General features: G+C 50.4%; 1 protein-coding gene across 3 annotated transcripts in view; it reads right to left on the reverse strand.

The window, feature by feature from the left end:
• The window catches only part of MAPK4 (mitogen-activated protein kinase 4), a 107,379-nt gene extending 90,959 nt beyond the window's left edge, over window positions 1-16,420 (reverse strand). For 2 of the 3 annotated variants that reach the window (XM_058676929.1, XM_058676927.1), the window contains exon 1: window positions 16,262-16,420. The gene's annotated coding sequence lies outside the window, so the exon portion shown is untranslated. Of the gene's footprint in view, window positions 1-16,136 lie in introns of all 3 variants that reach the window. The other variant, XM_058676928.1, reaches the window with a different exon arrangement.
• Between the last annotated feature and the right edge of the window lie 1,143 nt (window positions 16,421-17,563).

Here is a 17,563-nt window from a genome sequence, read left to right on the forward strand (position 1 = left end):
AAAAGGATTGCTAATCCATGCTCTCATTTTCCCATACGGTATAATATTATTATTCCACTCCAATGAAACGCCTGTGTTTACCTTTCAGATCTAGATTAAGCCCAGCAGGAAAGTCAATTAGCTGCTATTGAGAAAGTTTCCTCATTAACTTATTTGGTGTTCTGAGCTAGACTCACAGTCTCTAAGACCACTAATAGGGCCTGGAACTGTCCATCTCCAGGCCAGCTCTGATCCAAGCGAGCAGTCACAGAAATGGTTTGGCCACTGACAGAGTGCTGGTCACAGACCTCTCCCACATGATGCTCAAATCCATGGCCAAAGAAGCCAAAACCCTCCTCCAAGGAGAAGGTCACTAGCAGAATGGGTAAAAATATATTTCCCAGTAATCCCTCCAACTGCGGCAAATAGTAAGTTTTTACACTGCTATCTGAAAATCAAGTACAAATCAGAGTATCTTTGTCTTTATTTCACAGTCAAGGGCTTCAGGAAGCTATTAACACAGGATGTAGTCCCCAGAATTGCTTCTCCCTCATCACAGCTGGTCAGCTCGACCCTGGGCATTCAGGTAAGCACATGACAGGCGGGAAAGCATGGAAGAGAAACACTGGACGAGAGAACCGGATAAACCACTCCTTGATCGACCAAGTCTGTAAAGTGCCTGGACCTCAGTCTCCTTCCTTTTGCAAGGGAGTGGTGATCATTATCCTATGCAGTAGCTATGAAATTCAGGCCTAATAATCCATCCCAGCTACAGATCTACTGGCAACAGGCATCCACAGACAATAGGACAACACGGAGAACAGGAGCCCCAGCTGTGAAGTCTCCGTTAATTGCAACTTGAACTCTTATACCCAATTCTCTCAAGGCAATTATGAACTCACAAAAGCTTGCTTACAAAGGATTTATTTGGCTAGATGAACTGGAACTGAAAGAGAGCCATTTTCCAGCCACAGGCAGCAACTGGAGAAGCACAAATTTGACTAGATTATTTAGATCTGAACCATGATTTGGGTACATAAGGCTCTGGACACACCATTATCATGCACAAAAAGTAGTATCTTTCTACCATCTAATGAGCTAACGTTTTGGCCATGTATCCAAATATTTCTCTACCCATATATGCCAGTTTAAACTGACTTTTGGGTTAGGTGTACAAAGTAATCTTCAGGACCAAAATCATGATTCCTGTATCAAACAGGCAACCGAAAAAGGGACATGGACCATCAGCAGCTACAAGGGTTATTCCTCCACCATATTTTTACCTTGGGTTGAACCTGCTATTCCTGAGGGGTGCCCTGTGTATAACTGGTGGGTACAGTAGACTCACATCTCTACATAGGGCTGCTACATGCCAGCAGAAGCACCAGGCTCCTCACAGAGAGCAGACCTGTGAATGCTACTGTAGCAGGAAAACTGCTAACAATGCTGCTGACAGCATCCCATGTCACTGTACATACTGGCCTCCTATTACACACACGAGATGAAGGTTGGTGACTAGTTCCCCTCCCTGGACCAGTCTTGTGACTTGCTCTGAAGGTGGTGGGAACTTTGCTTACTCTAGGACTTCTGAGTCCAGGTGCTAAGAGAACTAGCAAATTCCGCTCCCTTCCTGTTACAGCTCCCACATGATTTGGCTCCCAAACACCTGCAAGATTTTCAAAGGTAAAGTCACAGGTTAATGGCACTAAAAGGGTAGAAAGCTTATCTGGCTATGATGGTATGGCACATTCCAGATCTGGGCCTCGAGGGAGGTCCTTGGCTCACTGTGAGCCTAACCCTGGGCAACAGGTCTCCTGAGCAGGATGGTTATGTAAGTGCAAGTCAGGCCCAACCGTCCTCTTGGCTTCCTGACCTGCCCTGGGATCCTTCCTCCGAACCATGTTCCACGCTCAGGTGCTGCTCTCATCAGACTAAATGGAGTCACTTAGACTTGGGCTTGAACTTCCAAACTGTGACCAAACTAGATCTTAGCCAATCAACAGATTTAATTCTTTCTAGGTAGTTTGTTGCAGTAACAAACAGCTGACAAATAGACTCCCTCAGAAGTCAGTCTGTGAGACTACCTAGCAGTGAGGATGCCCAGGTCAGACACCCAGAGGTCACAGCAGTGGCTTGGAGCTGTGAGATGAGCAAGTAAAGCCTGCCTGGACCTTTGGGCCCATCCCAGCCGTCCCAGCCGTCCCAGCCTTCCTAGTGACTGAGAGCCATGCACTGCTCAAGTTATAAAATAATGAAAAATGATTAATCACTGTTATTTTAAGACATCACGTATTGGGATGGTTTGTGGCAGAGCCGTAAATAACCGAATTGGCACTGTGTGTCCTATCGCAACAAGGACACAGCAATACTGACACCAACAGCATCTCCAATAGTCCAGACAATCTTCAATCCTAAAAAATCTTGCTCAACAAGAGAGTTGAGAAGTCTCTTGGGAAGTCCTCCTACTTCCTTTGATTGACACCATTTGGAAGCACCGACCACACATGGCTTCGGATATGGGCTACGCCTGACATCAGGCAAGCACCAGCAGCGGAGACGCGGAAGGGCCAAGCTCCCCTTACGACTCCTGACCTTTCAACTCGCCCCACACTTGGGGCAAGTCTCAGTCTCAGTGTGGGGGTTTGTGATGACAAACTGCTTCAGCCCGGATGGCTCATAAACTACATAAATTGCCAGCTCAAGGTGCTGGTGAATTCACTGTCCCCAGAGACGGTGCCTTCAGGATGCCCTCCCCTACCAAAAGGGGTGAATGCACTCTCAGCCCTTCCCATGGAGCACCAGCCACATTCATGCACCATGGTCTGCAAGACCAAATCCCCTTCCAAAACCCCACCTCTGCAGTCAGACGAGGTTGTGACACACGAATTGGGAGTGGACACAAACATTCACATGTTAACAGTCTCTTCTATTTATCTTTATAGAGTGGCACATCCACCCCACTCTACAGATTTCTTGTGGAGTATGTTAAATGTTGAAACATATGATGAAACTTTTAGCTGTTATTTCATAATTGCATTTTTCAGATTGAAACTTTTGAAAAAGATACAAAACAAATAAATATATAGGTGAGCAAGTATGCACACATATTCTCATAGACAAACTGTATAATAAAGACAAGCACACTGGGAAATGAAAATATGTCACAGTAGGCATCTCTACTCCCAAATAAGAAGAGGGCTCCCATGAAACAATTAAATATACTTCGTCAATAGGACAGTAAATTTTCTATCTTTTTCTACACCTACAATTCCATGATGTACTTAAATAGCAAAATGTTAAGCTTATAACTTACTAAAGGACTATACTACTGTAACTATAAGGAGAAAAATATTGGGAGAGGAAAATAAAGAAGGAGAAAGGGGAGGGAAAGAGGGAAATCCCTGTGCCTACAAAAGTGTATCGTGGAAAATCAGAGCAATAATTTAAGAAAAAAAAAATTTTTTTATCTATCCCTCAAAAAAAAAAAAAAAAAAAAAACCTGCAATTTGAGGGTGTCACCACCAGATGGCAATGGTATATAAATCACAGTCCCCAGATTCTTCCAAGATGGAAGTGAACAGTTGAGAAATGAGTTTTATCTTCTCAAAACTATGTAGAAATACTTGTCTGGAATGAGGCTTTGGCAACACGGCTCAGTAGATATGCAAGTGACATAATAAGGAGAAAGAAAACAAACACATCCATTAAAATGGCTAAACTACACCGAGAGCCTACCAGGCGTCCAGGAATGTTCCAAGGGTTTTATGTGGATTACCTTATTTCTTCCTCAGAAAAGTTCCATCATTATTACTTTGTATTTACAGATGAAGACTCTGGGGCTCAAATAAATTGAGTGACCTGCTGTGATGGCCAGACTGGATTCACGAACAACAGAAACCTGGAAAAGCCTTATGCTGATTATGTCTGTGTCTCAGGTCAATATCAGCAATCCCAGTGCACTGAGTGGGAAAACCAGCCCCTGCACATAGGCTGGCGAGATGCAGTACAGAAGGTGACCTGATCTCTTGCCTAGGAGCTGGGACCTGCTTGACTCTGGACGTTAGTTGCTGGCCTTAGGTTCCACGACTCACACCTGTACCTGGCTCGGGAGTTCCCTAGACTGAGGCCTTCACTTGGCCTAAGCCACACTATGGACATACCAGGGTCTCCATTCTGCAGCAACTCGTCCCCAGCCTTCTTAGCTGCCACAACCACAAGAGTCCCTACCTATGACCATATCCTGTCAACTCCATCTCCCTCTGGAACTCTGAAGCGGCACCTGCCTAGCTCCAAATACCATGTAGCAGGTGTAGCAGTCACGTCCTCCACATCCAACAGCTTTCATCACTTCAGCACCAAGAACTCAGATGGCTTTTAGTTTGCTTTCTTATTAAGCAGAAGGAAATGGTTTTTCACTTTCGTTTTTTAATTAACCCCCCTTTACAATTAGCATGTCTTATAGGACTGCTAGCTATGTGTAATTTGTTTAAAATATGACAGCTGGTAATTACTGAAGGTCTCTTAGTTAAGCCGATCTAGCCAAATCCAGCAGCAGTGACAAACTGAAATCAATTAAAAGCTTGCTCAGAAATTATTTTCCAACACAGAAAAAATATCTCATGAAATTTTTTATAGACTCATTTGCACAATACTGTTCAGTGATTTCATCCATGCCTTTCGCGGGCAGACATAAGGTGCCCCTACCGTTACAGAGGAATGTCCTCAGCTTGTTTCCATGAACAGTGTTAGTCGTTGCTGAGATGGTCACCCTCACTCACCAAGCCCATTACTGAGCACTCATAGCTTATGTATGTAAGTTGGCATTGAGACAGAAGAGAACCCTGGGGCACCGTGGTAGAAATACAGGCAAGCGCACAGATTCCTGCGCGTTATAGGTAACTCTCAGGTAGCATTCAGCTTGCTCAATGGCAAAAACCAGACATGACCAAGAACCCACTACCATGCAGAGTTAAAAGCAAGAGGCGGGGATGAGAAATGGATAGGCCCTCTCCTTTCCAGCAGAGAATACAGTGAAAGACAGGAATTGTCCTCAAGGGTCAGCTTTGGATGAACCTGTACAGTAGCAAACTAGGAATAGTCCTATCAAGGCTCAGTGAAGGACAGCTGATGAAAACACTACACCACCTACCTGTTCACAGCAGGAACAATAGAATCCCTTGGGGTATTTTTAAAATGTCAGTCTAACTGTGGATGACAATCCCAACCAATTATATCAGAATCCCTGGGGCATGCACCCTAGCAAGAGAGACAGGGAGAGACAGAGAGAGAACACTTCTATTGGTTGGTTCAATCCATAATGTCTGTAATAGCCAGGAATGGATCAGGTTGAAGCCAGGAGCCAGAAATTCCATGCAGACCTTCTACATGGGTGGCAGGTCCCAGGTGCTGAAGCCATTATCTACTGTCTCCCTAGATGAATTAGTAGGAAATTGGTTGGATGAGAAGCAGGACAGCCAGAACTCAAACTGGCACTAGGATATGAGATGCTGGCATCACAAGCAGCAGCTGAACTCCACAGCACCACAGCATCAGCTTCTACTGACTCATTTCTAAGGATAAAAGGAATTGAGAATAACAGTGTGCAATTTCAGGGCTTGATCATTAACACTGCACTGCAACCTTCTGGCTGCACTGACCACTGGGGAAGCCAACAACCACATGGTATGCCATGCTGAGGCTGGCATGAACAGGAATGGAAGCCTCCAGGCAACAGCTGCCTACCGTCCCCAGCAACAGAGCCTCCAGACACCTGCAGTTGCGGCCAACAGCATCCTCATAAGAGACCCTGAGCTAGACCCCCAATTCCTGACCAGAGAAACCATAAAAGGATGAACACTTACTGTCTGAAGCTTCTGAAATCACTGTGCAGGAACAGATAAGCCAGACGTTTTGCTTCCCCACTTTTCTTAAAGCAACAGCACAAGCGAGATATTCAGAGGATGGACCTGGAATGCATGCAAATCATGATAGACATCTAGCTCACAGGAAGGATGAACCAATGCATTAGGCAGTCCTGCTGGGTCACTACAAGGTGAGAGGCATGGGCTATATTTAATGGACACAGGATAAGCAGATGTTGAGATAAGGGCCAAGAGATCTCCAGGCATCCCAATCAACCACCCAGGTACATGACAACTATGGTGGGAAGCGAGAGTAGAGAAGAAAGGAAGTTTTGTCATAGATTTACTAAGTAGCTGAGATAAAACTAGCATCATTGACCTTGTTAGACATGGAGGCAGCTCTTATTCTCCAGGAGAGCAGTGCTGACAGTACATACCATGGGAAAGAGAAAGAGGCAAAACTCTCTCAAATGACCCAAGGTATGGAATTCCAAGATGGTGCTCACCGAAAGAGCCAGCAGATGAACTCAGGAGAAAGACAGCCCTGCCTTAGCCCCAAGGTTGATGATTATCCCCTTGGACAGCTGGCCACTTATCAGCAGCCCCCAGTCAGAGAAGCCCAATTGGGGATGCCATTAGAAGAATGTCTGGAGTGACCCTGGGCAAAGCATCCAACTTGCATCTTTTCCACTGGCCAGGACCAAAACGGACAGCGGTCACAGCTGCTCCCTTCTGCTCTTGTCCACCTTCCTACCTGAGGCAGTCTACCCCATATCTGCTGGTAGGTCTGACATAGCAAAGGCACCTTCACCTTGAAGGTCATATGACCTTCAAGCCTGGGTGTCATTCTGGCAAGAGCAAAAACTCCATTGTCAACACAGCCATCAACCTATTCCACATGACCTCTGCTGCAGACCCCAAAGCCTGGTGGAGGAAGGGAGCCCCAGGAGTGGTGGGGCTCCCTGGGCGCTATGATGGCTACCAGGATTAATGTCCTGGAAGGCCATTTGCTGCAGATGTATCAATTACTATGGGATCGAAGAGCCCTAGGAGAGGAAACCACAAATCAAATTTTCATTATCAGACTGAAGTGAGAAATACCACAAGGGTGATCCATCACTGTGGATTTCTCCCACGACGGACCAGGCACAGATGAGAACTCACTCCCCTCTCCAACTTATTCTGCACTTGTCCTGACCCAGCTATCAGTCCACTCACTGTGGTTCCCTTCTTAATTGTGTCCATGCACAACCACTTTGCAACCATGGGAGTAAAGGCGCATCTTACCTGTCCAGGGCAGCGCTATGGTCCCCCACTAGAGTCTTCCTGAGGGTGTAGGAACCTGGGAGACTGCTCTGAGCAAATCCCAAACATGGTGGGAGGTGGGGAAAACATGGGGCTGAGAGGTGGGGAAATGTGGTTGCCAGCAGGTGGCTTGTCATGTGTTCTCTAGGGAGGAGCTGAAGCAGGAAGCTGAGCTCCCCAGTGGACACACAACGGGCAGAGGACAGTCTCTCCCTCCCCTTATCTAGGCTGCCCAATCCCTTCCACACCTGCCCCTTACATGGTTGTGTTTAAACTCACCTGTTCCTAGGCTGCCTTTGGCATTTGTTTTACCTTCATTTTCCTTTGAAACCCACATTTGGGCAGAGGGAGCAGGGAACGAGTGCTTGCTGAAGAGGAGCTAATCAGTTGGGAATCCTGGGCAGGGGTGATGCAAACACCAGATGACAGCAAGTCCGGTTCTCACATGGGCGCCCACCTCTTACAGCTCTGCAGGAGCGTTTCCCCTCCACTTCCTCTTTGTTGGCAGGCACTGAGCATGCAAATCTGATCCCCTTCCTCACCTGCTTTCACTTCTCACCAACTCCCCCACTTGCAGGTCAGCCCACAGTCCTCATCTTATGATGGACCTCCACCTGCTAGTCCATCTTAAGCTCTCTCCTCCTGGTCAAATGTTACTCCACTCATCCTAATCATGGTTCCCACACAAGGCTTTCCTAGTGTTCTCACTATCCTTCACCTGCATTGTTCCTGGAGTTTTACCCCTCGCCTCCCCCAGAAACCCCAAGAAGCCCCTCCCCTGAACCACTCTCCCTCCTGCCCATATGTGTCCCATGGAAGTCGCAAGTGCGCCCTCTACAGAGCAAGAGTAGAACAACATTGTATGTCTGGTCCATCACTCCTGGCTTCTCTGGGACCCCGTCCTGGTCATTGCAAGCTCTTAGGGTGTTATCCAGCAGATGAACAATCTCTCTTTCTCCTCCTCTGCCTCTCCAATATACTGATAATGCAAGTTCTCAGGGGTATAGCTCCTCCCGAGTCAGAAACTGGGGCATCCCCAGATGGTTCTATAGAGTATCCAATATTTAGACACAACACCCACCGTGCTCTAAGACCTCCCACCAAATCACCAGCAGCAGCTCAGATTCTGCCCAGGTGGCAGGGCTGCAGCCAATTCCCGCCAGGCCACCCTGGCCCCCTTTCCAGGCCTGCTGGGCCTCTGCACTGTTGAAAACACCTGCCTTCCCCGGGAAGTGGGGAGCCGACGCAGCACAAAGACTTGCCCTCTGCTTCCCCGGGACTGAACAAGAACCACCCAGGGAACAAAGGAAACCAGGCAACACATGCTGTGTGCTCTGACCAGGCTCCCAGAGAGCGGGGAAGGGGAGCTCCCTCACCACTAAGCCCTGCAGAGGGGAACGCTCTGAACATACACTTGCTGAGCTGCACAGAGTTCACATAAGGCTAAAGCTGAGGACTTGAGTATTCCAGAGCTGGTGCCTGCTTATTCTTCCCTAAGGGACAAGGCATATCCAGAGGATGAGAGGCAGAGGTGCCAGCAGATCCCGGCAGACCCACTGGAGCACAGCACCACTACAGGGTTTAGCACAAAAGTCTGGGCCACACAAGTTTTCCAACGCCGCTCTGAGGAGTTTAATGTGCCACCAAGACTACAGTCCAGGGTCCAGGACCCGGCCTTGGCTTACTCTAGGCATACAGGTGCTCAGTGAAAACTGTGATGTCGGGAAACAAAACTGGAAGGGCTCACAGAAAAAACAACAAAGTCGCTACTAAAATGCTGGCCATTCCGGGCTCTTTGGATACCTGCAGAGGCCTGAATGAGGCAGTCTGTGACTTCCAGGTGAAGCGGGCAGCCCAGCGTCCTAAAAGCAGCCCATGTCTTCACTGTGGCCACTGCTGTCATTCTGAGCAGGATCCAGAGCTGCTGACCAGACACGGGTCTCACTCCCAGCAGGTGCCCCTAACGCTCTTCTGCCAACCCTCCGGCTGGCGTAGGTTTCACTGGCTTTCTTACATAGCAGGTGGAACAGTCCCTACAGCCCTCTGTTCTGCACTCGCGGGTGTCAGAACTAGAGGAAAAACTCCTTCTTTTTCCATCCTGCAGCCTGAACAGCTCACTGCAGCCCACCACAGTCACCCTTGATTCTGTGTGTCTCACTGCCTCTTTCTAGTTGACTGACAACCATCACCTCCCCTCTTCTCCTCTGATGAAGAAAATCATGGCAGATTTCCAAAATCCTCTGCCTCTTTCTGCACAAAGAGCTCTGCCTCTTTACTGTTCTGAGTTTTCTAAAACAAACTGGGCACTGGGTAAAAAGGAACGACCACACACAAGAGCCTGGCCTCGCGTGAGTGCAGAAGTGTGCTCGGCTACCTTGGCGTTACCTGCGGCTTTCACACGTGTTACTGAAACTACAGTATTCTGTCTCTCCAGAGCAGACAAGACGGTCTCCGATTGTGGAAAAAATCAAATCTAAATAAACGGAAAATCTGAATAGAAGAAATACAGAAAATAGCCCTGGTGGGTCTCAAATAACTACACTGCGTACCTCTTTCGAAAAATTAGCCTAATAGCCCGAGTGACTGATAAATAAATCTGGGCTTGTACTTACAGTGAATCATGCTGGAGGAATTAATTTACATCATTTCAGGCTCAAGAGTTTTTACACGTCATGGTTCATAAATTCTGATGACAGCTATGACTTTCTGCCTCCACAAAATAATCAGAGACGGGGTACCTCTTCCAGGAGAATAGAAAATCTGTCTCTTCCAAATTAATTAAGTCATTATCACTTCTTCCAAGGAACTCAACGGCCAGGTTGTGTTTTGTTTTTTTTCCTTTATGGGTGGTTATTAAGGTTTGATTGCAGGCTTTCTATTTCTAGCAATGTGGTAGACGAACGCATATATATCTACATCTATATATAGATATATATATATCTTCCTATGTATGCAATTCTGTAAAGCTAAATTTTTTTTTTAATCAGCTGGAGAAATCACTGGGAGTACACAAAAGGCTTCATCATGGGGAGCGGCCATGAAAACGTTGGTGGAAACGCCTCACTGGGTCAGGCCCTTTCCAAGGGCCGGGGGGCTGCACGTCTGAAGACTGAACGAGGACCTGCAGGGCCCAGAGCAGACGGCACAGGTCCCAGAGGGCAGCTTAGCCCCAGATCTCCAGGGAAAGACCCCACCAACAAGCAGCCAGCGGGAGCTCTGGCCAGGTAGGAGACAAGCCCAACTTTTGACTCAAGAAACATAGTTTTTTCTCATTGTAAAATTCTCTGGATTAGGGAACAGCAGAAGACAATAGAAATATATAGGCTACAGGTTTAAGGATGAAAGAGACCTTGTACGGGACAAGAACAATGCTGTTGAACTAAAATCAGGAACCTGAGCCCAGTGCAGTGGTGTGGCATGCTAATCCTCCACCTGCAGGGGGCTGGCTCATGGCCCCTTTGATCCACTTCCTGTCAACCTCTGTTCATGACCCAAGAAAGCAGTGGTCTTGAGTCTCTTCACCTATGGGGGGACCCATAAGATGCTCCTGGCTCCCAGCTTCAGATCAGCTCAGCTACAGCTGTTGCAGCCATTTTGGAGAGTGAACTAGTGGTTTCAAGACTTCTCTACCTAGACCTCCTTCTCTCTCTTAATCTAGCTTTCAATTAAAACTAAATAGATCTTTAAAACAATATTCTTTGGATTCATGAAATTTGGAGGGAAGCTTGGAGGAGAGTTGGAGAAGCATGGGATGAGAGGAAAATCCACCTGTTGGTGCTGAGATCAGAGGCTTGGAAATGTGGCTGCCTGGGCAGGAACCTAACGGAAACATGGGGACCGAGAAGCATCACCAAGAGAGGCGATCCTGACACCCGAGTCGGGATAGGACTGTTCAGCCCCTACTCCCACCCAAAAGCAGTCCTGGCCATGGATGAAAAGGTCTGCTTCAGTCCAAAACAATGGCTCAGTAGCTAAATCCTCACCTTGCACATCCAGGATCCCATATGGGCACTGGTGTGTGTCCTGGCTGCTCTACTTCCCATCCAGCTCTCTGTCTGTGGCCTGGGAAAGCAGAAGAGGATGGCCCAAAGCCTTAGGACCTTGCACCCACAGGAGAGCTTGGGAGGAGGCTCCTGGCTCCTGACTTGAGATCGGCTCAGCTCTGGTCATTGTGGCCATTTGGGGAGTGAACCAACAGATAAAAGATCTTTCTATCTGTACCTCCTTCTCTTTGCAAGTCTGCCTTTCCAATAAAAATAAAATGTGTTTAAGAAAAGAAAGAAAAGGAAAAGAGAAGAAAATAAAATATCTGCTTCTTGGCCATGAATGACAGTTTTGTTTGCCATTGGAAAAGGCTGAGTGTCGGTGCTGAGAGGAAGAAATCTTCCTCGGCTAAAATGGAGTCTACATTTTCACTTCAGAGCAGGTGCTGGGCCACAGAACATCTTCCTCCCTTCATGCTCTGTCTCTTGTTGGGCCAGTATGGGTGAAAAGGAGACTAAGTCCGGAGCAGTCAGGGACAGATGACTGCTGGGGCCTCAGAAGACCTCTCCTGTTCCTGCTTCCTCTGGAAAGGCCTGAGGACTTTTAGGTAAAGGAAACAGATTTGCGCAAGCGTGAGCACACACATACCCTGCCATGACTCACACCTCTCCCCAGATGCCTAGCTTTGCTCCTGCCACAGGAGTGAGCGGAGTTATTTCAACCAAGCTTCCCAGGGAGAAGAGAAACTGTGATGAAATAAAAAGAGAAGGGGGAGGCAGGAAGGAATTGTTCCTCGAAGTTCTGAGGTTCCTAAGCTCCTAACAGCACAGTCAGCCATTCCTCAGGACCATTCCCAGCTGCAGCTTCAAGGGGAAGTGAGCGGAACCTCAACTCACAGCCCCTCCTGGGCTCTCCCGGGACCCTTGCAAAGCCCTGTCCTTTTGTCTACTCCTCAGAGAACCCTCAAATCCCATAAGCACCTGGTGCCACCAGATGGCATCCTCCCCTGTCCCCTTGGTGTCTGCTGGCCACTGCCCAAGCAGCAGGTGGGGTTAAGCGTGTGGGCATCATGGTCAGCAAGAGTGGATGTGTCACCACTGCTTCTAGTCCATTTGTCAGGCAGAGGGGAGGGGAGGAATCTAGAGGGTTTTCTGGCTTTCCTTGTGTTCCTCAAAATATACACTAAGTATGATGACCAGGTTAGAATGTGTGGTCCAATAAGAATATTTGTTTAATAAATCACTGATGAGATTATCTATATGAAAAGTTTCACAAAGCTGTTTATACATCTCATAAGTCACCTTTATTTAAAAAATAAAAATTAGGTTGACATGGAAGCAGGCCTCTCTGGGAAAAGTGGACATAGTTACACAATGTGCTGCAGCCCAAGGTTAGTGGTTCTTAACCAGGGATAATTTTGTTTCCCAAAGGACATTTAACAAGGAACAGAGATCTTTTGTGTTGTCACACCTTAAGGAGGGAGGACATGGCAGGTGCTACTGGCACCTAACTGGTAGAGACAAAAGTTGTTGCTAAACACCCCAGGAGGCACTGGACAGCTCCGCTTATCCCAGACTCCTGTGGATGACAAAACTGAGAGCACCTGTTTTAAAATACTGGTAATAGTCTGCACAGAAAAGCAGCAAGGATGCTGTCTGCCCAAGGACAAACTTCGACCCTTGGTGTGGAGCCCATGAAGGCCAGGCTGACAGATGCCTCACACGGCGCTGTTGTCTGACATCAACCACCACACCATGACCAATGGCAATGAAGGTTCCAGATTGTTCACAGGAGGCTGCAAGGACCCTGACCAAGACTGGCCGCGTGAGGAGGCACTGCCAGCAGTTCAGGGGCACCAAGAAAGGGACTCTGCCTGCCCAATGATCTCCAATTCCCACCTGTGACTGCCACCCTCTTCCTCAGGGTGGGCACAACCCTTCATGCCATAGGAAGGGTTAGCAACAGCAAAGACCTCCCCCACCTCAAACAGAGAATGCAGCGACCTACATTCACAGGCAACAGCAAGTGGCCTGAAAGGTGTTGAACATCTCTCCTCTCAGAGAGAAAGCAAGGACGGCCAAGGAGGAGCAGAGGGACAGAGTGAAGAAATGGGAAATCGGGGCACTAAGGTTAGCTGTCACCTTCTTACAGACTCCCTCTACTGGAGCCTGCGGGGAAAGGAGGACACAGAAAGGCCAACAGGTTCCACTCCAGGCCTGGCAGAAGAGGACATTCAAGTTCAGCCCAGCTGACAACACTGCAAGGATGCTTGAAAGAATGCAGGGCTACTCCACAGCTGGTCCAGGCGGCTTGGGAGGGGGATGAGGGGAGACGCCCCCACGTGACCTCTAACACTGTCAGGGTGTCACACTCAGGGTGAAATCTTGGCTCAGGTCTCCTCTGTGAAGTGATTGCAAACCCTCAGATGAAGCCATATCAAATTCCTCAAGAGCTCCAAGGAGAGTTTGTTTGCCTTGACACCTTGGCTAGCACATTTGCCGCGGTCTGGAAGGGAAGGTCTGGTGTGCCTTTGCCTTCTGCGCCCCCACGTCATTCTGCACGGCCACCTGGCTTTCTCTGAGAACTGCTAAAGCGAGCCTCCAGCTTTTCTCACGAGCAAGCACAGGGCCTGCAAGTACATGCAGTCGAGGGCTCACCGAAAGCTCTTTGTATGTGTGATCTAAAAATGAGCCTGCTTGCAGGAAAGATTTGACAGGAAATTTCAAGGTCACAAGCCAAATAAGAGAAGGTACTTTAAAGGGAGCGTAAAGGGGAGATCAGAAAGAATTCAGGAAGAAAAGAAAAATCTTTGTCCCAAGGAGCCGGGATAAAGCTGTTACCAGGAATTGCTGGAGGCCAAGGTTAAAAAAAAAAAAAAAAGATAAACATACAAGGCAAAGAAGAGTTTTCAGCTCTTGATAGAAGATAAACCACAGTTCCAAGTCACTCAATTTCAGAGGGAATGCACTCCAAGCTTCTCCTAGATGCCATCCGAAGGTGTCATGCATGAATCTAACACACGAACCCTGTTAAGTTGTTTTAGGACAAAAACTACATCTTTCGGCAACATTTCCCTGCTCACAACCCATGAGCACATTTAAAGACTCAAAGTAGTTGCCAACAGCTTGAGGGACCACAAAGTGCATATTATAATGGATCTCTTGGCAGGTGCCAAGGTTGTCAGACTCCTGAGCAGGAAGAACCCTGGTAACACCTGGGTTCCCCCGCTCATGTCCCCAACTTATGGGCAGACACAGGATTTTGAAGATCCTCTCACCCCAAAACCAACGGGATCCAGCAGGGCCAGCTTCACGCTCCCATCTTCCCACCCCTCCAAGGTCACCCCTTGCTTAGTTTCTCTAGCCTTTTCCGTTCTGTCCCCACCATGAATCCTCCATCCCTCTGGAACGTGAGGGTCGTGCCTTGCTAACCTGTGTTTGAATCCCTTCAATGACAGTGCTTTGTACAGAGGAATCATTCAGTTACTTTTTGCTTTGGGTTTTCTTTTAACCCACAAAATCCCATCACCCCTCTATATTGGATATCTATAAAAAGATGAGCAACACACCCACCACTTAGAGTAACTTTTTCTGAGTCTGCTTCATTGAAATGTGCACAGAACTGAAAATCTAGAAGGCAGCTGAAGGGGAAATAGTTTCCAAAACAGGCTTTTCTGTGTCTCTGCTCCTGTGACCCAGCAAACTTCGAAGGGACAATCAACTGTGGGAAATCAGCACGTCCCACACAGCACAGCAAGCAGCCCCGAAAAGCGAGAAGGAAGTAAAGGGGCTGAAGACTCAAGGAGCCACCCTCACCTCTAAGGATGCAGGGCAACTCTTGGAGCAACAAAAGTCTGTGCAGTTAGTAAGTGCTCAGTGAATACCTGCTCCAATAAAGTCCCAGTACACACACCTTGAACATAGTAGGAGTTCAACCTGTATTAGACTGACAACGTGATGCACACAGCGGCACACAGTAGGTGCTTCATAGTTACTCAGCTGAAAAGTTTGCAGCACCACCTCTTTGCACACAGCAGGTGCTCAACAAGCATCTTTTAAATGAAGCACTCCGTAGGTCCCCAAGAAACAGCTCTCCAAAAGCGCGCTCCTTCGAGAGCCCAAGCCAGGGTGACATCAGTCAAGTCCCAAGCACAAACCCATGAATGGAAATTCTCCTCAAGGTAGCGCTTCCCAGACCTCAGGAGAGGCGCGTGACAGCAGCGGCCGCGGAGGGCACCGCGTTCACTCCGGGCGTCCCGGGTATCCATTAGCTGACCAGGGGAGTTGGGGGGGTGGTTCTACGCTCCAGTCTAGGGGCGGGGGGTATCCGCCTCCAATCATCACCTCGGGGCTGCACCTGGAACTCCCACCGCAGCCCCCTCTGGGGCATCCGCCCACCCCGGCGTCTGCCATTCCGGAGAGGAGCCTGCAGAACAAAAGCAGGAGCCTCCGGGCTTCCTTCGCGAGGCTTCACTGATGTAGAGCGGCCGGGAGGAGGCTGGGGGCGCCGACCCCGGCGCGCAGGGGGCTTCGGCCCCGCTGCTGCTCGGTGGCACCGCCTGCCCCACAGAAGCGGGCTCGGTATCACCGCGCCGGGGAAGCGGCCCGGCTCGCTCCCTCCTCGGCTCTCCAGGGCTCCAGACCCGCCACCCAGTGGGCGCCTCAGTTGGTGGCGGGGGTCGCTACCTTAACCCTTGACCGAGGAGGGACAGGAGGCTGAAGGAGGAGATGACAGGGGAGTCCAAACCCCTTCAACAAGAACCGAATCAGAACTCGCAGTGCGAACCGCCCCTCCGCGACCCCCCAAGGCGCGGCTCTGCCCCCAGGGGTGGGGTCCCTGCGGCGCCCGCCCCCTCCTCCCCGAGGCAAACCGCGAGGGATCCCCGCGGCCAACCTTGCCCTCCAAACCTGCGACAGGGAACGACAGCGGCGCGCCGTCCGCGGGAGTAATAGGTCACCGCTCAGAAACTCGCTAGTTTGGGGGCGTGCTTAGCCTTGGGGGACTTACGGTTAAGGTGGGCAAGGGGATTCGGGGGATCGTTTCTTCCTCTTCCCGCGGCTGCTCCGGAGCCCGCGGAACTCCGGGAGGCACAGGCAGCCGGGAAGCTCACGAGCGCTGGAAGAATCACTTACCGATCAGAGCCCGGGAGCGCGGCGGCCCGGGCGCGAGCAGCGCCTTTGTCTGCGGCCGCAGCGCCGGCGCGCTCGGCCAGGCCGGTCCCAGTCCCGGCGCGCGGCGAGCTCCCGCGGGCGCCCCGACAGCCCGGCTCGCTCCTCCGGCTCCGGCTCCGGCTCGGGCTCCGACCGGCGCCCCCGCCCGCGCCGGCTCCGCCCCGAGCCGGGCCCCGCCTCCGGCCCGCCGCTCCCCCACCTGCTGCGGCGGCGAGAGGGTGCCGGGCCCTGGGCAGCCCCGGGGCGGCCGCCTCCCGCGCGCTCCCCCGCTCCGCCCTCCCGCTGCCGCCGGGCCGCTGGGCCGAGCCGATCCGAGGCCGGGCGCGCGCGGGGACAGGCCTCCTCATATCCAACGCCTCCCAGGCAGCCCTACCTGGGGAGCCGGGCGCGCGCGTCTCCTACGCGGAACCCTCCCAACCAAGTCCGGAGCAGCCCGGCCGGGCCGAGGGGGTGCCCCCTCCCGAGAGTCCTCACCCCTGCCCCGGAGTGGCGGGGTCTGTGTGTGTACCCTCGGGCTCTGTCCAAGGCGGTGCCTGGGGAGGATGGAGGTAGCGTGCTTGGAGGAAGGCAGGAAGCGGGGTCTTCCCCAAATCGGCCTCATCCCGTGATCAGCCCCGCGGGGCTGCAACCGTGGAGTAGAGAGGAACTGCGGGGACCGGACGTCTCCCGAGCTCCGCGCAGGACCGAGGTGAGGGGTACTCGGAGCGCACGTGCTGCGGGGTACGGAGCCTGCCTCGCGCTCCCGGCGGGCTTCCTGGGCTGTGCTTCGGGCCTTAGCTGCACGGCCGACCCTGGTAAAAAACGAACAGGAGGAGGAAACCCTTGGTTTGGGAGCCAGAGAAAAGGAGACTGGAGTAGCCACCAGATCTACAACTTTGGTAACAACTCGTTTTGGTGGGCTTGCCTTCCAGCAAGCTCAGGGCAGTGAGAACTGCTGGGATGCGTAGCTGAAATGCGTGCATCCCATTAGAAAGAAAAATGTGAAAACCCAAATATTGTAGAATGAGGTCTTAGCCACACCCCCCACACACACGGGTGCGGAAGCGGGGGGGAGGGGAGGCTCCTTATTGCGGACTCCCGAAATACTCCCACCGAGAGTTTAACTTGACCCATCCGGAGGTTCTAAGGATACTGGGGCTGTTTCTACCTTGCCTCCCAGTTCTACGCCCAGAGCCTTTCACAAACTCAGGTTGCTCGTGGGCGCTCAGTAACTGTTGAAGAAATCCATGGAACTCGTTTAACTATGCTCGTGGTAAGGTGCGC

Source organism: Ochotona princeps, chromosome 18 (genome assembly GCF_030435755.1).
Source record: "Ochotona princeps isolate mOchPri1 chromosome 18, mOchPri1.hap1, whole genome shotgun sequence".
In the NCBI taxonomy this organism is placed as follows: domain Eukaryota; kingdom Metazoa; phylum Chordata; class Mammalia; order Lagomorpha; family Ochotonidae; genus Ochotona; species Ochotona princeps.